Genomic DNA, 15,545 nt, shown 5'->3' on the forward strand with positions numbered 1-15,545 from the left:
GGTATACCGTGAGTGGGGACTCATCTGCGTGCGCCAAGAAGGCCTCAGACCCTCCCTTACCCTCTTTGGCTCTGAGCGCCAAGTGATTACCAATATAATCTTAATCACTTAGGTGGCAAAGAAAGCACTGCGGTCCACCAGCCCTCGAACGTAACTGAATCAAGCCGACCGTGGGGGGGGGCCCATGGACCCTTTCTCGCAACTGAAACCGGTAACCGACCTGGGTCCCCAACTTGCCCCCACCCCGACGCCAAGCCTTTGGAGATCTGCACCCCCTTTATTGGGTGCCTCCGCTTCCTGGCGCCACACTTTGGCTGGCCCGCAGGTACTTTCGCCAACGCTAGGTTCTCAGAACCGTAGCCTGCCACCTTACCATGACCTTCCCTCACCCTATGACTTAAACCTTCATAACGACCCTCTGCACACAAATTACATAAAATTACCAACCACAGGAGACCCTCCGCTCAGGCAGGGTGTTAGCTATGCATCAATTCCTTTCTCCCAAACCTGATGTGCTTCTTGTAGCTAGCTGAGCACCACCTCCCGATGCATTTATCTCTTTCTCCGAACACCCTGCTTTGAACGCTGTGGTGGCTGCACCAATTCTAAACGAGTGCGTACCATACTCCTTTTCCTGCCAACCGTTAGCCTTCACACATCACTTAAGCGGGATTTTAAATTGGTATACCGTGAGTGGGGACTCATCCGCGTGCGCCAAGAAGGCCTCAGACCCTCCGTTACCCTCGTTGGCTCTGAGCGCCAAGTATTATTTTACCAACTTAACGGGGCAGGTCTCTGGGTTGCTTCCTTCCCGCAATGCCACCCATTTTCCTTTTCCTTGTTGGTCTGTCTTAGACCTGTGTATCTTGCAGGCCACCACCGTTCCACTCACTGATACATTGTCCGCCAACATGCCTGACCCCTTGCAAGCTTTTGATGCAGCCACCAGCTTGCTAACCCTAAATGCCCCATGGAATGCCATTGCGAATGCTGCCATGAGCAATGCTGTTTCAAACACCACCTTTGCACATGTCTTTTGCTGCCGCCATGAGCTGCCCCAGCATTGTCTCTGTAATGGGCCGGCTAGTATCAGGTTCCGTTGGGCTCCGCCTGCCCCAACCTTTCATCATTCAGCTGATGGTAAAGCTCTTTGTAATGTCCTCCTCTCCTGCTACTTTTGTAAAGAAAGCAATGGCTGCCAGCGCTACGCTCGCTTGCGCCCTAGACTTCTCGTCTTTGTACCTTCCCCACAGGAATTCTTTTTGCACTTCGCTTTCCCACTTACCCTCCTTCGCTGCTATTTTCTTATGTTTCCCCCATTCCTCCCAAGCTACCCTGTAGCTTCTCCATGTCACAGGCGCTATCAAGTCTTTCACCAGCTTGTTCACGCCATCTTAACAACCTGCCATAAATGAGGTGGACATGTTAAACCTTGCAGCTGCGCATGAGGTGCCGCTTCCCATTTTCCCCTTGAGAGGGCATCCGCTATGATGTTATCTACCCCTGGGACGTGCTTGGCGCGAAAGTTAATGTTGTGCCGCAGGCAAACCAATACCAAATACCTGATCAGATTGATCGCTGGTGGGGAGGAGGCACTCTGCCTGTTGACCGCCTGGACCACCCCCAGGTTGTCACACCAGAAGGATATTTCCTTGTTGGCTAACCAGCTACCCCACAACTCCACCGCTACTGTGATCGGGAACAGCTCTAGCAGCAGCATGTTCCTTGTCAGCCCTGCTCCGACCCAGCTCTGCGGCCACTGCGATGCGCACCATTCTCCCTCGAGATATGCCCCGAATCCCCAAAAACCTTGCTGCGTCGGTGTACAGCTGCAGCCTCTTGCTCGACACAGGCGGTGCCGGCAAGATGCGAATACCATTGAATTCCCTTAGAATTGTCTCCCACATCAACATGTCTTCTCTGATTTCTGTTGTCAGCTTAATCAGATGATGCGGCTTACTTACCCCTGCTGTGGCCCTTTCCAGCCCATAGGGATAACCCTGCATGTGAAATTCAGTGTCCCCCACAACGATTGGAGCTGTTTTAGTGTAATCTTGTCTGCTCTGGCATGCTCCCCAATCTGCCTCATAATGCCAGCAACCTTGTCCTCTGGTAATCTACACAGCCTGCTGCTGGTATCTATTTCAATTCCCAGATACGGCAGTTTGTTCATAGGCCCCTCTGTTTTTTCCGTTGCTATGGGAACACCAAAATTGTGGAACAGCGCCTGCGTGGATTTTAACAGCCGCTCGCATGTATCAGTGTTCACCTGGCTGACCATTAGAAAGCCATCCAGATAGTGTGCAATTGTCCTGCAGCCCGTCCCTGCCTCAACGCACCAGTGCAGGAACGTGCTGAAATTTTTTTTTTATTTTTTTTTTTTAAAGAATGCACATGAAATGGCGCAACTCATGGGTAAGCATAGAGCCACATAGTAAATGCCCTTGAACTTTAGTCCCATGAATCCGTGACTATGTAGGTGAAGGGGGAGGAGCCTAAATGCTGATTCAATATCTATCTTCCCCAATTGGGCCCCTACCCCGCAGCTGCGCACTATTCTGAGCGCATCTTCAAAAGACTGGTAAGCGACGCTGCACTGTTGCTTTTCTAAGGCGTCATTCACTGATTTTCCTGCTGGGTAAGACATGTGATGGCTGAGCCTGAGCCTGAATTTCCCGTGACCTGGCCGTTTGGCATGCGCTTTGCACTCTCTGCACTAACACATCTCCGGCTGACCTGCAGCTTCTCCATGCCGCTGTCACTAATGCTTTCTTCACTATGGCGAATGTAAGGCTCTTGCTACTTTATGCGCATACTAACACAACGTAGAACGCATTCTTGTCAAGAAAGAGTACATTTGCATACTACGCTTTCGGCATTGCCGTAGCTCAGCGTCCGTCCAGGTCATCAGCCTGGCCATACCCCCCGATCCTTAGGCATCTGCAGGTGGAAGAGGAAGGGTTGCACTGCGAGGTGACATAAAACATGTTAGTTTGTACTGTGTGTAAATACGTTGCACCATGCAGTCTCCCAAAACATGAGCAATAATCCTATAATGCCACCTCCCTGCATTCTCCCTTTTTTTTATTTCCTACCCTGCCTCTATCCATATACAAGTGCCTGAATAGCTACCCCCATGGAAATTTGTAGTGTTCCATTAAGCCCCGTTGGCATTAGACTTTTCACTAAGCTTGTTCAGTAAATAGTGCATTACCTTTGTTCTAAATGACCCTGACAGAGAACTTGTACTAAGCTTCCAAAGAAGGGGCTGTTATCCCTTGTATTAGCATAAAGGTTATAATATGTTGCCACCACATTGCTGGCAGGTGCACTGCACATAGGTCTCCTTGCACCCTTCTGATTCCTATACATAATTTGATCTACACCCTGCTCATGCTATTGCGCCTATGACTGTTTTCCACCCATGTTACACAAAATGCCTTAGATTTTGCTGTGATTATTCTGCTTTGTTTATTCCATTTCCAAATTTCCAGCACATTCCAACTAACTGGCAAGCTAGCCCCTGTGCCCTAATTATTCATTACTTCTTATACAATTGCATGAATTGACTTAACAGAATTCTAACATCACAGGATTTTGTATAAAGCAGCAGATTTACCCAGCGCTTTTCAGGAAGTAATGTAAGGTTGCTCTGGCCTAGCCAAAGATATAACAGTCTAATATGCAGTAAAATGCTTATCATGCACAAACATAATAAATTCAATTATTGATATCCTGTATACTATTATTATTGTACATACTAATTTGTATGTGACACCATATTATATTACTGACTGCAGCTTAATCTAACCTGATACAATATATCATTCCCCCATTCAGCAACATACTTATAATACTGTCTATTAATACCCCTATGATGCCTTACACGCTGAAAATTGCACCATATAATGAATTTTCCTGCATTATATTAACTTTAAATAAAAAAAAAAAAAAAAAATAAAAAAACATGCGTTCCCATATTTGCATTCTGCCTATCTAAACATATGCTTTGTCATATCCTAATAACACTGCTATGCAATATTGTATTATGTTACCGAAAACTGTATGTAATTCCCCTAGTACATATGATAAGAAACAACTCAGCTCTACCAATGCTCATCTATAATCACACATTTCATATTATTGCCCGAATTCTGCATTTGTTTATCATTGCTAGGCATCCTGCTGACTCCATTGTATGCCCTGCCTGGTGGGAGGGGTAGGTAAAGGTATTGTATATGCCATGTAAACAAGCCCTCAGTAATATAATTAGGGGGAGGGGGGATGGGACTTGTTTCTAACTTGCCTGAATTGGGCCTAATTCTATGCTGTTTTCCTGAAGGCTGCAGCGACTAGAGTATAATAATAGATCCCTAAGTACTCATTTTTTGGCCTTAAACTAGAAGTGTGCATTTAAATAACTTCTGCACTGAATCCCAACTGTACTGTTAGGTTATAGGTGTAAGACTCTATTAGGTGCTTTTATTCCTTAGGGGAAAGTTGCTCAGCATAATATAAAACATGTGATAAAATTCTATCTGCATTAAAGATTGAATTCATAAAATTACAGAGACATTGGGAGTTTGTAACAGCAGATTGCAGCAGGGTAGCAGGGTGCCGAATATGGAATTAAGTAAAAGAATAAGAAGGAATACTTATCAGAATATTTCTGTATCATTCCTCTGCTGCCTCCTGGATGTTCTTGCTGGACAATCCTTTCTGCCTCACCTGCTGCACTTTCTGACCCTCCCCCTTTACCTGTCCTGTGCTTAAGTATGGGTATACGCCCCCTGGGGAGGGGCCTGCACCCTATAGCCCTCTCCTACCTTCCCCCTTCTTTCCTCCTCCTATCTCTTCCTTACTATCTACTTGCCTCCTACCTAACCCCAGCAATATGATAGGGCACACCTCCTGGCTTTGGGAGCACAGCCTAATAGTTTATGGTCTCTCCCGGCTAGTCGCCTCTCGCTCCTATTTAAAGTGCTTACAGTGTGAACACCTATCTGTAGAGGTCCCACTCCAATGAGAGTGTCTGAAACAGAAATTAGATACAAAGTAAGGTAGACCTGTGTAGGCAGATAAAGGGAACAAGCAGCAGAATATGAATGCAGAATATGTAACCAAGTTAGCACGGATGGAATGGGATGCTGCTTCCCTATGTGTGTATCTAGCACAGTAAACAATGGGCCTGACTCTTCACTGATTTGTCCCCAGCGTATTCATGCTGGGTGGCCGAAGATGCGGCTCTGTGCATGCACGTGCGCAGGGTCACTTTCTGAACCCTTTTGGCGACTATCACAGTCGCTGGGTCATTTGTACAGGTGGGGGAGGGAAGGGGTCATGCAGAGGGCCGGATCAGGGGAATTCCCCGCGTTTTATGGACATCCCCATGGAAATGTGGGCGGGCCAATTCCTGTGTGGGCAGGCGGCTGACAGCAAAGTACATCAGTGCCCGTCCTATTTTCGGCGGACACCGAAGGAAATAAAAGGAATAATGAAGTACAGAAAAGCTTTTCATAAACGATACTTAAGGTAATTTCAGAAATGCTTGAGTAAACAGAAAAGTCTTGAAACTGTTTTTGAAGGATTCTAGAGAGGGGGTCTCTCAGACTGTGTGGGGACGTGAGTTCCATAGAGTCGGAGCCACAGGGCAAAAGCTTGACTCCCAGATGCGGTCAAAATACACGCGTTTCGCCATGGGGCTTTGTCAATTGGATCTTCTAAAAAAACATGACTTTGGGGGGGGAAATATTTACAGGTTTAGGTAACAGAGTTTAAAAAAATGATTATCTTTAATATATTTACAAATAGTTAACATTTATTTATAATTCATGAAAACTGTAAAATGATAATACTGATGGAAACTCAGGTAACGCATAGTGTACCGACACTTAGTAATTCCACCTTCCATGGGCAGCAGAAAGTGACTTGTGAACAGGAGAGGAAACAAAAGCATTAAGCAGCAAAATCTATGCCCACATCCTCCCACTCGGAGAGGCAGACAGCATGCATCTATATTCTCACTACATTTCTCATGGCTTACATCAGCTGTGGGTGTTATACAGGGACAGTGGGCAGTGTTATTACAGTGGTGTAATAACTTACAGTGGTGTAATAACTGAAGGAGAAGCCAAACTACAGTATCAGCAAATGTAGTGAGGTGAAGTCAATGGAAGGGCTTTGTTTGTATGCAAATTGTAAGGACACCTGCCAACAGGGCCCGTGCTAGGGTGTCCGGCGCCCTCCTTCAAACTCTATATTTGCACCCACCATCACATATTTAATAAAGGGACAGCACACATGAATAAAGGGTGTGTAGAGGGGGGACAGATGGGGGGAGAGGGGGACAGTTGCTGGGCAGCGAGGAATAGGGTGAAAAGATAATGGGCCGGAAAAGTGGGGGGGGCAGAAGATGGACAGAGATAGTGGGGGCAGATGCTGGGCAAACAGAGGGGGAGAGATGATGGGCAGAGAGAGGGTTAGAAATGATGGGAAGAGAGGGGGAGAGATGGTGGGCAGGGAGAAGGGGGACAAATGATGGGCAGAGGGAGGGGAATCAGACGGTGGGCAGGGACAGGAAGGCAGATACTGGGCAGGGAGGGACAGATAATTGGCAGGTAGAGGGGGAAGATACTGGGCAGGGAGAGGGAATAGATGGTGGGCAAGAGTTGGGACAGGACAGATGCTGGGAAGGCAGATACTGGGCAGGGAGGGGTGGGACAGATGATGGCAGGGAGAAAGGACAGACACTGGGCAGGCAGAGGGGGGCAGATGGTGGGCAAGAGGGGGGGGCAGATACTGGGCAGGGAGGGGTTGGGACAGATAGGGGGCAGATACTGGGCAGGGAGAGGGGGACAGATGGTGGGCAGTAGGGGGACAGGGCAGGTGCTGTGCAGGGAGAGGAAGGCAGATACTGGGCAGGAGGGGGTGGGACAGATGATGGGCAGGCAGAGGAGGACAGATGGTGGGCATTAGGGGGGGTGGGCAGATATTGGGCAGGGAGAGGGGGAAATATGGTGGACAGGAGGGGGGGGGACAAAAACGGTGCTGGACATGGAGAGGGGGCAGATACTGGGCAGAGAGAGGGGGACAGGTGATGGGCAGGAGAGGGGACAGGACAGATGCTGAGCAGGGAGAGAAAGGCAGATACTGGGCAGGGAGGGGGTGGGAGAGATGATGAGCAGGGAGAGGGGACCGATGATGGGCAGGGAGAGGAAGGCAGATCCTGAGAATAGAGGGGGTGGGACAGATGATGGGCAGAGACAGAGAAAGAAAGAAAGAAAGAAAGAAAGAAAGAAAGAAAGAAAGAAAGAAAGAAAGAAAGAAAGAAAGAAAGAAAGAAAGAGGGAGAATCTGCAGGGAGAGGCAGGAGCTACAGGGAAGGCAGAGTGTATACTCACAGAGGAAGCCTTGGCATGCTGTGAGATCCATTCCTCAGTGTTTCAGGGACCAAGGAGCATGTGATACACTCCTCAAATCAGGGGCTACTTTAATCAGCATGTGCCGAGCTCCTCCAATCACAGCTCGGCACATGATGTCCTGACTCCTGACCCCTGATGCTGAGATGAGAGGAGGGTCTCGGCACCGCAGTGAGGGAGGTGCAGGGACGTCCCCTGCTGCTACTTTTTCGGGTATGGGTAAAAACCGTACCAGGACAAAACCCCGGACCGCCGGACCAGACATCAAACTCTGCATTTTGGAGCTTGTAGCGTCCGGTCCGGGGGATGTCCTGTCCGGTGGTGTCCTGTCTGGGGGTTCTGCCTGTCACACCTGTCACCAGGTAGAGGAGGAGGGGTAAAATAAATTCTCCCTGTATGGTCCGGGCATGTAGCAAAAACCGGACGGTCCGGACCACAGGGGGAGGCTGTAATCTCCCCTTCCCCATGTCCCTGATGATAGCTATCACAGGGACCCCCACGGACAAGACACCCCCCGAACAGGACACCCCCCGGACCGGACCCTATAAGCTCCGGACTGCAGATTTTGATGTCCTGTCCGGAGGTCCGGAGTCTAGTTCGGTCCGGCTTTTACATAGTCCCTACTTTTTCTACATCAGGCAGCTCAGAATCCATCTGTAAGTTCTCTCTCTCCCCTCTGCTGCCAGCGCAGCTGTGTGTCATACAGTGACGAAAGCGGCAGCTGCACACAGTGGCAGAGTCGCAGAGCAGGGAGAGCACAGCGCCTACATAGTCTGGCGCCTCCCTGCTTTGCAGGCTCTGCTGAGCGGGTAGCGCCGGCCCTGCCTGCCGAGTTTACTTAAAAACATCACCCGCAAATTACCGGGTTAATGCTTTTCAACCCTGGAATTTGCTGAAAAACCCTGGTTTTTCTGTGGTGTGAAAGGGTCAACAAGGGTCTTAAATCCCTGCACTCTGCCCCTGCTCTTGACTAGGGTTAGTGAGCATGAATTGGGGGTCAGGCCGCACCCGGCAAAATGACCCAGCACTCAAAAATGCTGGGTATTTGCCAGGTGGCCAGTGTTAAGGGAGTATTAGTTTTTCACTGCGAGACTCAGGTGTGCATCACTGATGGTGCAGTCACTAAGGATGTACCCAGAAAAGGATAATACTTATACCCCTCTTCCACCAACTTTAAAATCCGGGATTTTTTGTCAGTGGAAATGATGACAAATCCTGGATCACTAGCCCAGGAACCAAGCAGGGTAAAAACCTGGGTAACGAGCCGTGGAAACGGCTCTTACCTGGGTTATTTCGACCCAGGCAGGGGAGGCTGTCATTGCGCAGGCACCTCCCACTGCCCGCCGGTCTGCTGCTGACAGCCCGCCCCCTGACGATGCCGGCGCACCCACCACTGAAAACACCACACACACTAATATAAACAGCAACATTGATGTACCTCCAGTTACATGTACAGTACATTGGATGGTATGGGTCATTGGCTCCATCCAATTTAGGTCGACATGCAATGGGTGGACCACTGGAGGTTGACAGGGCCTAGGTTGACATCTGAAATAGGTCGACACAAGGTCGAAAGGTCGACACAAGCATCAGGTCGATAATGGGAAGCAGTCAAAAGGTCAACATGAATTCTTCATGTTTTTTTCAGATGTCGACATAGTCGACATGTACACCATCTGAGTGTACCACGTCCCCGCGTTCGAGCTATTTTACACTCCCACCACGCCATAGTGGATGGTAGGGCATGAAATACCGCCCGACGACACATGTCGGCTCAAAAAAACAGTGAAAAACTCATGTCGACCTTCCGCCCCTGACTGTAGCTTGGATGTTCCCTGCAGAATTGGCAAATTATCCCACAGATTGTATGAACTAGGCCCATAGACACCTGTCACCCCTCACAGCCATCCTCATTCCAAGCACCAGATCATTAACAATTATAATGAATGCCTACTACATGGTGGTCACTGGGATTCTGTGAGTATTACATGGTGGTCACTGGGATGCTGTGAGTACTACATGGTGGTCACTGGGAGGCTGTGAGTACTACATGGTGGTCACTGGGAGGCTGTGAGTACCACATGGTGGTCACTGGGATGCTGTGAGTACTACATGGTGGTCACTGGGATGCTGTGAGTACTACATGGTGGTCACTGGGAGGCTGTGAGTACTACATGGTGGTCACTGGGATGCTGTGAGTACCACATGGTGGTCACTGGGATGCTGTGAGTACTACATGGTGGTCACTGGGATGCTGTGAGTACTACATGGTGGTCACTGGGATGCTGTGAGTACTACATGTGGTCACTGGGATGCTGTGAGTACTATATGGTGGTCACTGGAGTACTCCACATACTACATGGTGGTCACTGGGATGCTGTGAGTACTATATGGTGGTCACTGGGATGCTGTGAGTACTATATGGTGGTCACTGGAGTACTCCACATACTACATGGTGGTCACTGGGATGCTGTGAGTACTACATGGTGGTCACTGGGATGCTGTGAGTACTACATGGTGGTCACTGGGATGCTGTGAGTACTACATAGTGGTCACTGGGATGCTGTGAGTACTATATGGTGGTCACTGGAGTACTCAGCATATTCCAAGGTGATCACTGGGATGCTGTGAGTACTATATGGTGGTCACTGGAGTACTCCACATACTACATGGTGGTCACTGGGATGCTATATGTATTGTGTGGTGGTCAATGGGATGCTCTGTGTTCTGTATATTTAATATAATGTGCTTTCATTTGTAATAGCTTTGCATGTAATGTGTTTGGTACTTGATTTATTCAGTGAAGTCTTTATTTGCTTTGGATTTTTATTTGAATTCAGGTTCTCATGTTCTGTTTTATTGTGTTATTTTGAAACGAAACATTAATATGTAAATATTTTCCATAATGTTGAATAGGAGGAAAATAAATAAACCGTTTTTGTTATCAATAAATTATGGTATGGATGGGTCTGTTAAGAGGGGCTATTGAAAAAGAAAAAAAAACATTTTGCATAGGGGCCCATAGGCTCTCATATACTGTAAGTTACTGTAGTATAGTGCTGGCATATAAACTCCTTGTCCATTACTTGTGAGGAGTAAAGCTGGGTGCACATCTATACAATCCCTATTTCCTTCCGACCGTTCGACCGACCGTACACACGTCAGACCGTCCACAAACAACTGCCGACACGCGCGTACACACCTGTACAATTTTACTTGCGACGTCCGATGTACTCCCGTCCAAACAGTCGCAAGAAAAAGATTGTACCACCGTACACACTGTCTCGATTTGGGCTATTGACACGTCATATGTGAACAAAATTATCATAATGGGCTGGGTTAGGAAATACTTATAGCAAACCGCTATATACGCGAAATTACTATTTAGATGGGTTTGCGTCTAAATTTTACTCAGCTGGCAGGGTGACTCAAATTTAGACGCATAACCCGTCTATATAGAACTTTAGTCACCCTGCCGTCTATATAGAACCTTTAGTCACTTGGAGAACCACAAGTCCCAGCATGAGGGGCATTAAAGGGCCCGTTGGCACTTGTAGTTCCACAGTAATAAAAATAGTCAAATAAACACACTGACACACACGAAAAATAAAACTTTAATACATCCAAATCCCATACATACAGATATTTACCTATCTTGAGCCCGTCGGTAGGTCCCTGGGTCCGGGTTGTGCCTTGGTTCCGGTGACTTGGTTCCGGGGTTGGTCCGGGGCTCCAGGGCTGAAGAGTCCGGGGTCCTGGATCCGAAGAAATCCATGGGGGACCTGTGGAAGGAAATCCTACTCATCCAGGTCCTCTGGCGAAGATCCCGTCATCTTCTCCGTCTTCTCCGTCTCCGCCGTAGTCCACCACATCAGCCGCCGGTACCCAATCGGACTTTGAGAGGCGCAGAGATGTTTCATCTTCCGTGCCTCTCACCCGAATGATTCTATTGGCCGCCTAGCGGCCAATTAGGAGCCAAGAGAGCCGCCCACCCTTACTTTGGGGAAATAGGACATGCACACTTTTACAAACCAATCATTTCAGCGACTGTGCCTACAAAACTGTGGCTGAAATTATTGCTTGGTACTTGTTTCCTAGCAGGGCGCCCAGTTTCACTACGTACGGTACCGTAGTGAAATCGCTTTGCATTGCATGCGTGTTTTTGCATGCAATGCGATTTTCCTATGTAATTTATTCACTGCTATTCCCCCCCCCCCCCCCGGGCGGTGCGATCGCATGTGATTGTATAGGGTGCAATGCCATTTACTTTACTATACAGTTGTATGAGATGCAAGAAGATTGCGGCACCCCCCCAGTATCCACGCCACCCCGAAGCATGGTGAGCGTGGCGGAACGCGTCCTTCCGAGCTTTTCATACCCCCACTATCGGCGTGGAGTTGATTTTATATAGTGTGGCGAGCGCAGCGAGCCACCGACCCCGAAGCGTGGCGAGCGAGCCCCGCGAGGGGTGGCGGAACGCATCCTTCCGAGCTTTTCATGCCCCCACTATCCACAGCGGCGCGGAGTTGATTTTATATAGTGTGGCGAGCGCAGCGAGCCACCGAACCCGAAGCGTGGGGACACAGAATACATGTAACGTAATCCGCGTCCCCTCGCGGGGCTCGCTGCGCTCGCCATGCTTCGGGCTCGGTGGCTTGCTGTGCTCATCACACTATATAAAATCAACTCCACGCCGACGTGGATAGTGGGGGTTTGAAAAAGGTCGGTAGGATGCATTCCGCCGCCCCTCGTGGGGCTCGCTGCACTCGCCACGCTTCGGGGTGGCATGGATACTGGGGGGGGTGCCTCAATCTCATTGCAACTCATACAACTGTATAGTAAATGGCATGGCACCCTATACAATCGCCTGCGATTTTGTGGTGCAATGCGATCGCACCGCCCGGAGGGAAATATGCATCGCACCCGCGGCCAGAGTGCAGTGAATAAATTACATAGGAAAATCGCATCGCATGCGATTGCATCGTACGCAAAAACGGTATTTGCTTAGTGGACGCCCTGCTAGGAAACAAGTAACGATTGGTTTGTTTGGGCTCCCATACAGAAAAAGCAATTCATCTCTGCCTGTATAAACTGGCTCTACAGAGACAAGATGTTGCCAATACTCGTCATCCTCCTCCTCTGATTCCTCACCCCTTCAGTGTTTACTTCCTCAACCTCACAGATTATCAATTTGTCCCCACTGGACTCCACAATCGCAGGTCCCGTTATAATCTCTGGAGGCAATTCCTGGTCTTCATTGAATAATTGGTCATTCATTTTTATAAACATCATCTTCTCCACATTTTGCAGAAGCATCCTCCTTCGCCGTTCACTGACCAGGTTCCCCGCTGCACTAAAAACTCTTTCGGAGTACACACTGGAGGGGGGGGACAACTCAGGTAAAATAGAGCCAGTTTGTACAGGGGCCTCCAAATTGCCTCTTTTTCCTGCCAGTACAGGTAAGGACTGTCTGACATGTCTATTTGGATGCTGTCACCAAAGTAATCCTCCACCATTTTTTCAATGGCGACAGCATCCAATGCAGCGACAGTAGACATGCCAGCAATCGTTGCCAGGTCCTTTAGTCCGGACCAGATGTCCAAACTCCCTCCTGCCTGCCCTGCATCCCCACCAGTGGATTGTGTGGGGAATCGCAGCTGTTTCCTCGCAGCCACAGGTGTGGATTTATATATTGCAATAGGTACTGGTAGCCAGTGGCAACAGCAGACTGGAATTATATACTGCGATAGGTACTAGTTGGCACTGGCAGGGCATCAGCAGGCTGGAATTATATACTGCGATAGGTACTGGTAGGCAATGGCAACAGCAGACTGGAATTATATACTGCGATAGGTACTCGTAGCCAGTGGCAACAGCAGATTGGAATGATATACTGCAATAGGTACTGGTAGCCAGTGGCAACAGCAGACTGGAATTATATACTGTGATAGGTACTGGTAGCCAGTGGCAACAGCAGACTGGAATTATATACTGCGATAGGTACTGGTTGGCAGTGGCAACAGCAGACTGGAATTATATACTGCAATAGGTACTGGTAGCCAGTGGTAACAGCAGACTGGAATTATATACTGCGATAGGTACTGGTTGGCAGTGGCAAAAGCAGACTGGAATTATATAATGCAATAGGTACTGGTTGGCAGTGGCAACAGCAGACTGGAATTATATACTGCGATAGGTACTGGATGGCAGGGCACCAGCAGACTGGAATTATATACTGCAGTAGTTAGGTACTGGTAGGCAGGGCCCCAGCAAACTAGAATTAAATATATAGGTAGGTAGTAGTGGTAATGGTAGGCACAGGCAGGGCACCAGCAGACTGGAATAATATACAGTAGGTAGGTAGATAGATAGGTACTGGCAGCCACTTGGCAGTGCAGGCACTAGCAGCACTGCACTGTACAGCAGAGGCAGGTCCCAGCACAAAGGAGGAGAGACAGTACACAGCAGAAGGGGGCGCCGGACGGGCTCCTGACAGTTGTGATCCCGACAGGCATTCACCCGATGTCGGAATCCTGACTGTCAAAACACAGACAGCCGGGTTCCCGACGGCCACCTGCTATTTTCCCTCGTGGGGGTCCACGACCCCCATAGAGGGAGAATAGAATAGGTTGCTCGTGTAGCCCACAGCGTGGCGAGCGCAGCGAGCCCGCAAGGGGCTTAGTTGCGCTCACCATGCTGTCTGGGTCCGGCCAGTCGGGATCCCGACCTCGGTATAATGACTGTCGGGATCCCGACTGTCGGACCCGTATACCACACCCGCAGAAGGACACAGTCATCCTTGCAATGGTGATCCCACTGAGCAGAGCGGAGACACAGTACACAGCAGCACACGAGGCCCCAGCAGAGACAGTACACAGCAGCAGCAGCAGCAGCACACCTTTTCCCACCCTGCTCCTAGACTGGAGTGAAGATGTCGGCGCGGAAGGCACAATTTAAAGATTTACGGATCTCTAAATAATCCGACGCTGGGCAATGACGTTTTGACTGCACGCCGGAGCGGGCTCGGATTGATTGCTACCGTTTGGGCGGGCTCAGATCTGGGATATCTGAGCCCGCACATCTCTAGTATTTATGCTAATTTACCATAAGAAAAGATTGATGTACCACACTTGGTAAGTTTGTGCTAAAATACGCTGGTCCGTGTTCCTGCAACCCATGCTTATCCTGTTGATACTTTACCTGTCTGTCAGATACCCTGCCTGCCATTTATTCTGACAGTACAGTGCCGGTATTCCTGTGCTGTTCATGTCCAGTTATTATCTTGTCTGCCTTTCTCATTTTCCTTCCCACTCAGCCTGCAAGAGTTTGTCATCTACACTGTGTCATTTACCATATCATGGTGCCTTCTCTGTGCTGCTGAGATCCAGATCTGGTTGTAGCTGTGTGTTCCAGTCCAATCCTATACACTCTAGCTAATCATATGTGGTCTGTAGGCAATTGTTTAATTCTCTACTGCTAAAGGTTAAAGTCCAGGTGGCAACCTAAGTACCGGTGTGTGAGTCTAGCACTAAGGGAACAGTGGGTGGCTGTATGAAGACCTTCTCTAGGGTTCTATGGGTCTTACACAATTGTTCTCAAATCTATAACATCTATGAAAAGGGAATTGGGCCCAAAACGTCATAATTCTCAGAACTGCATCGTTTTGGGACTTGTACTGTACATGGATTTGCGATTCTCTGCCTTATGCCCACCATCTTACCTACCAGTATATAGTTTAAAGTAGAAAAAGTTTTCTGTTATATTCCACTTCTTGTTTTGAAAAAAAACTTTACCATTATTCATTTTTTGTGAAAAGCTTACTCAGGACTTACCGGTTGTTTTTGTTATGATGTTCTTGTTTCAGTTTATTATCTCTGGGAGGTGTCATTTTTGAGAACTGTGAGTTTTTTTTCACTAATAATAATATATGCCATATTTTTAATTAAGGGATTTCAAAAGGTTGTGCATATCATATGAAGGCATATGCTAAGTGTACACTGAGCGTACGTAGGGTTGCTATATGTCCCAGGTATAAAATGGATCATACCAGAACTGAGGTCTGGTGCCAATATCCTGAAGAAGGTATGCCTAAATGTGTTGGTTTTGTGGGGAGGTCAACCACTGACA

This window comes from Crinia signifera, chromosome 4 (genome assembly GCF_055691185.1).
Source record: "Crinia signifera chromosome 4, ASM5569118v1, whole genome shotgun sequence".
NCBI lineage: Eukaryota > Metazoa > Chordata > Amphibia > Anura > Myobatrachidae > Crinia > Crinia signifera.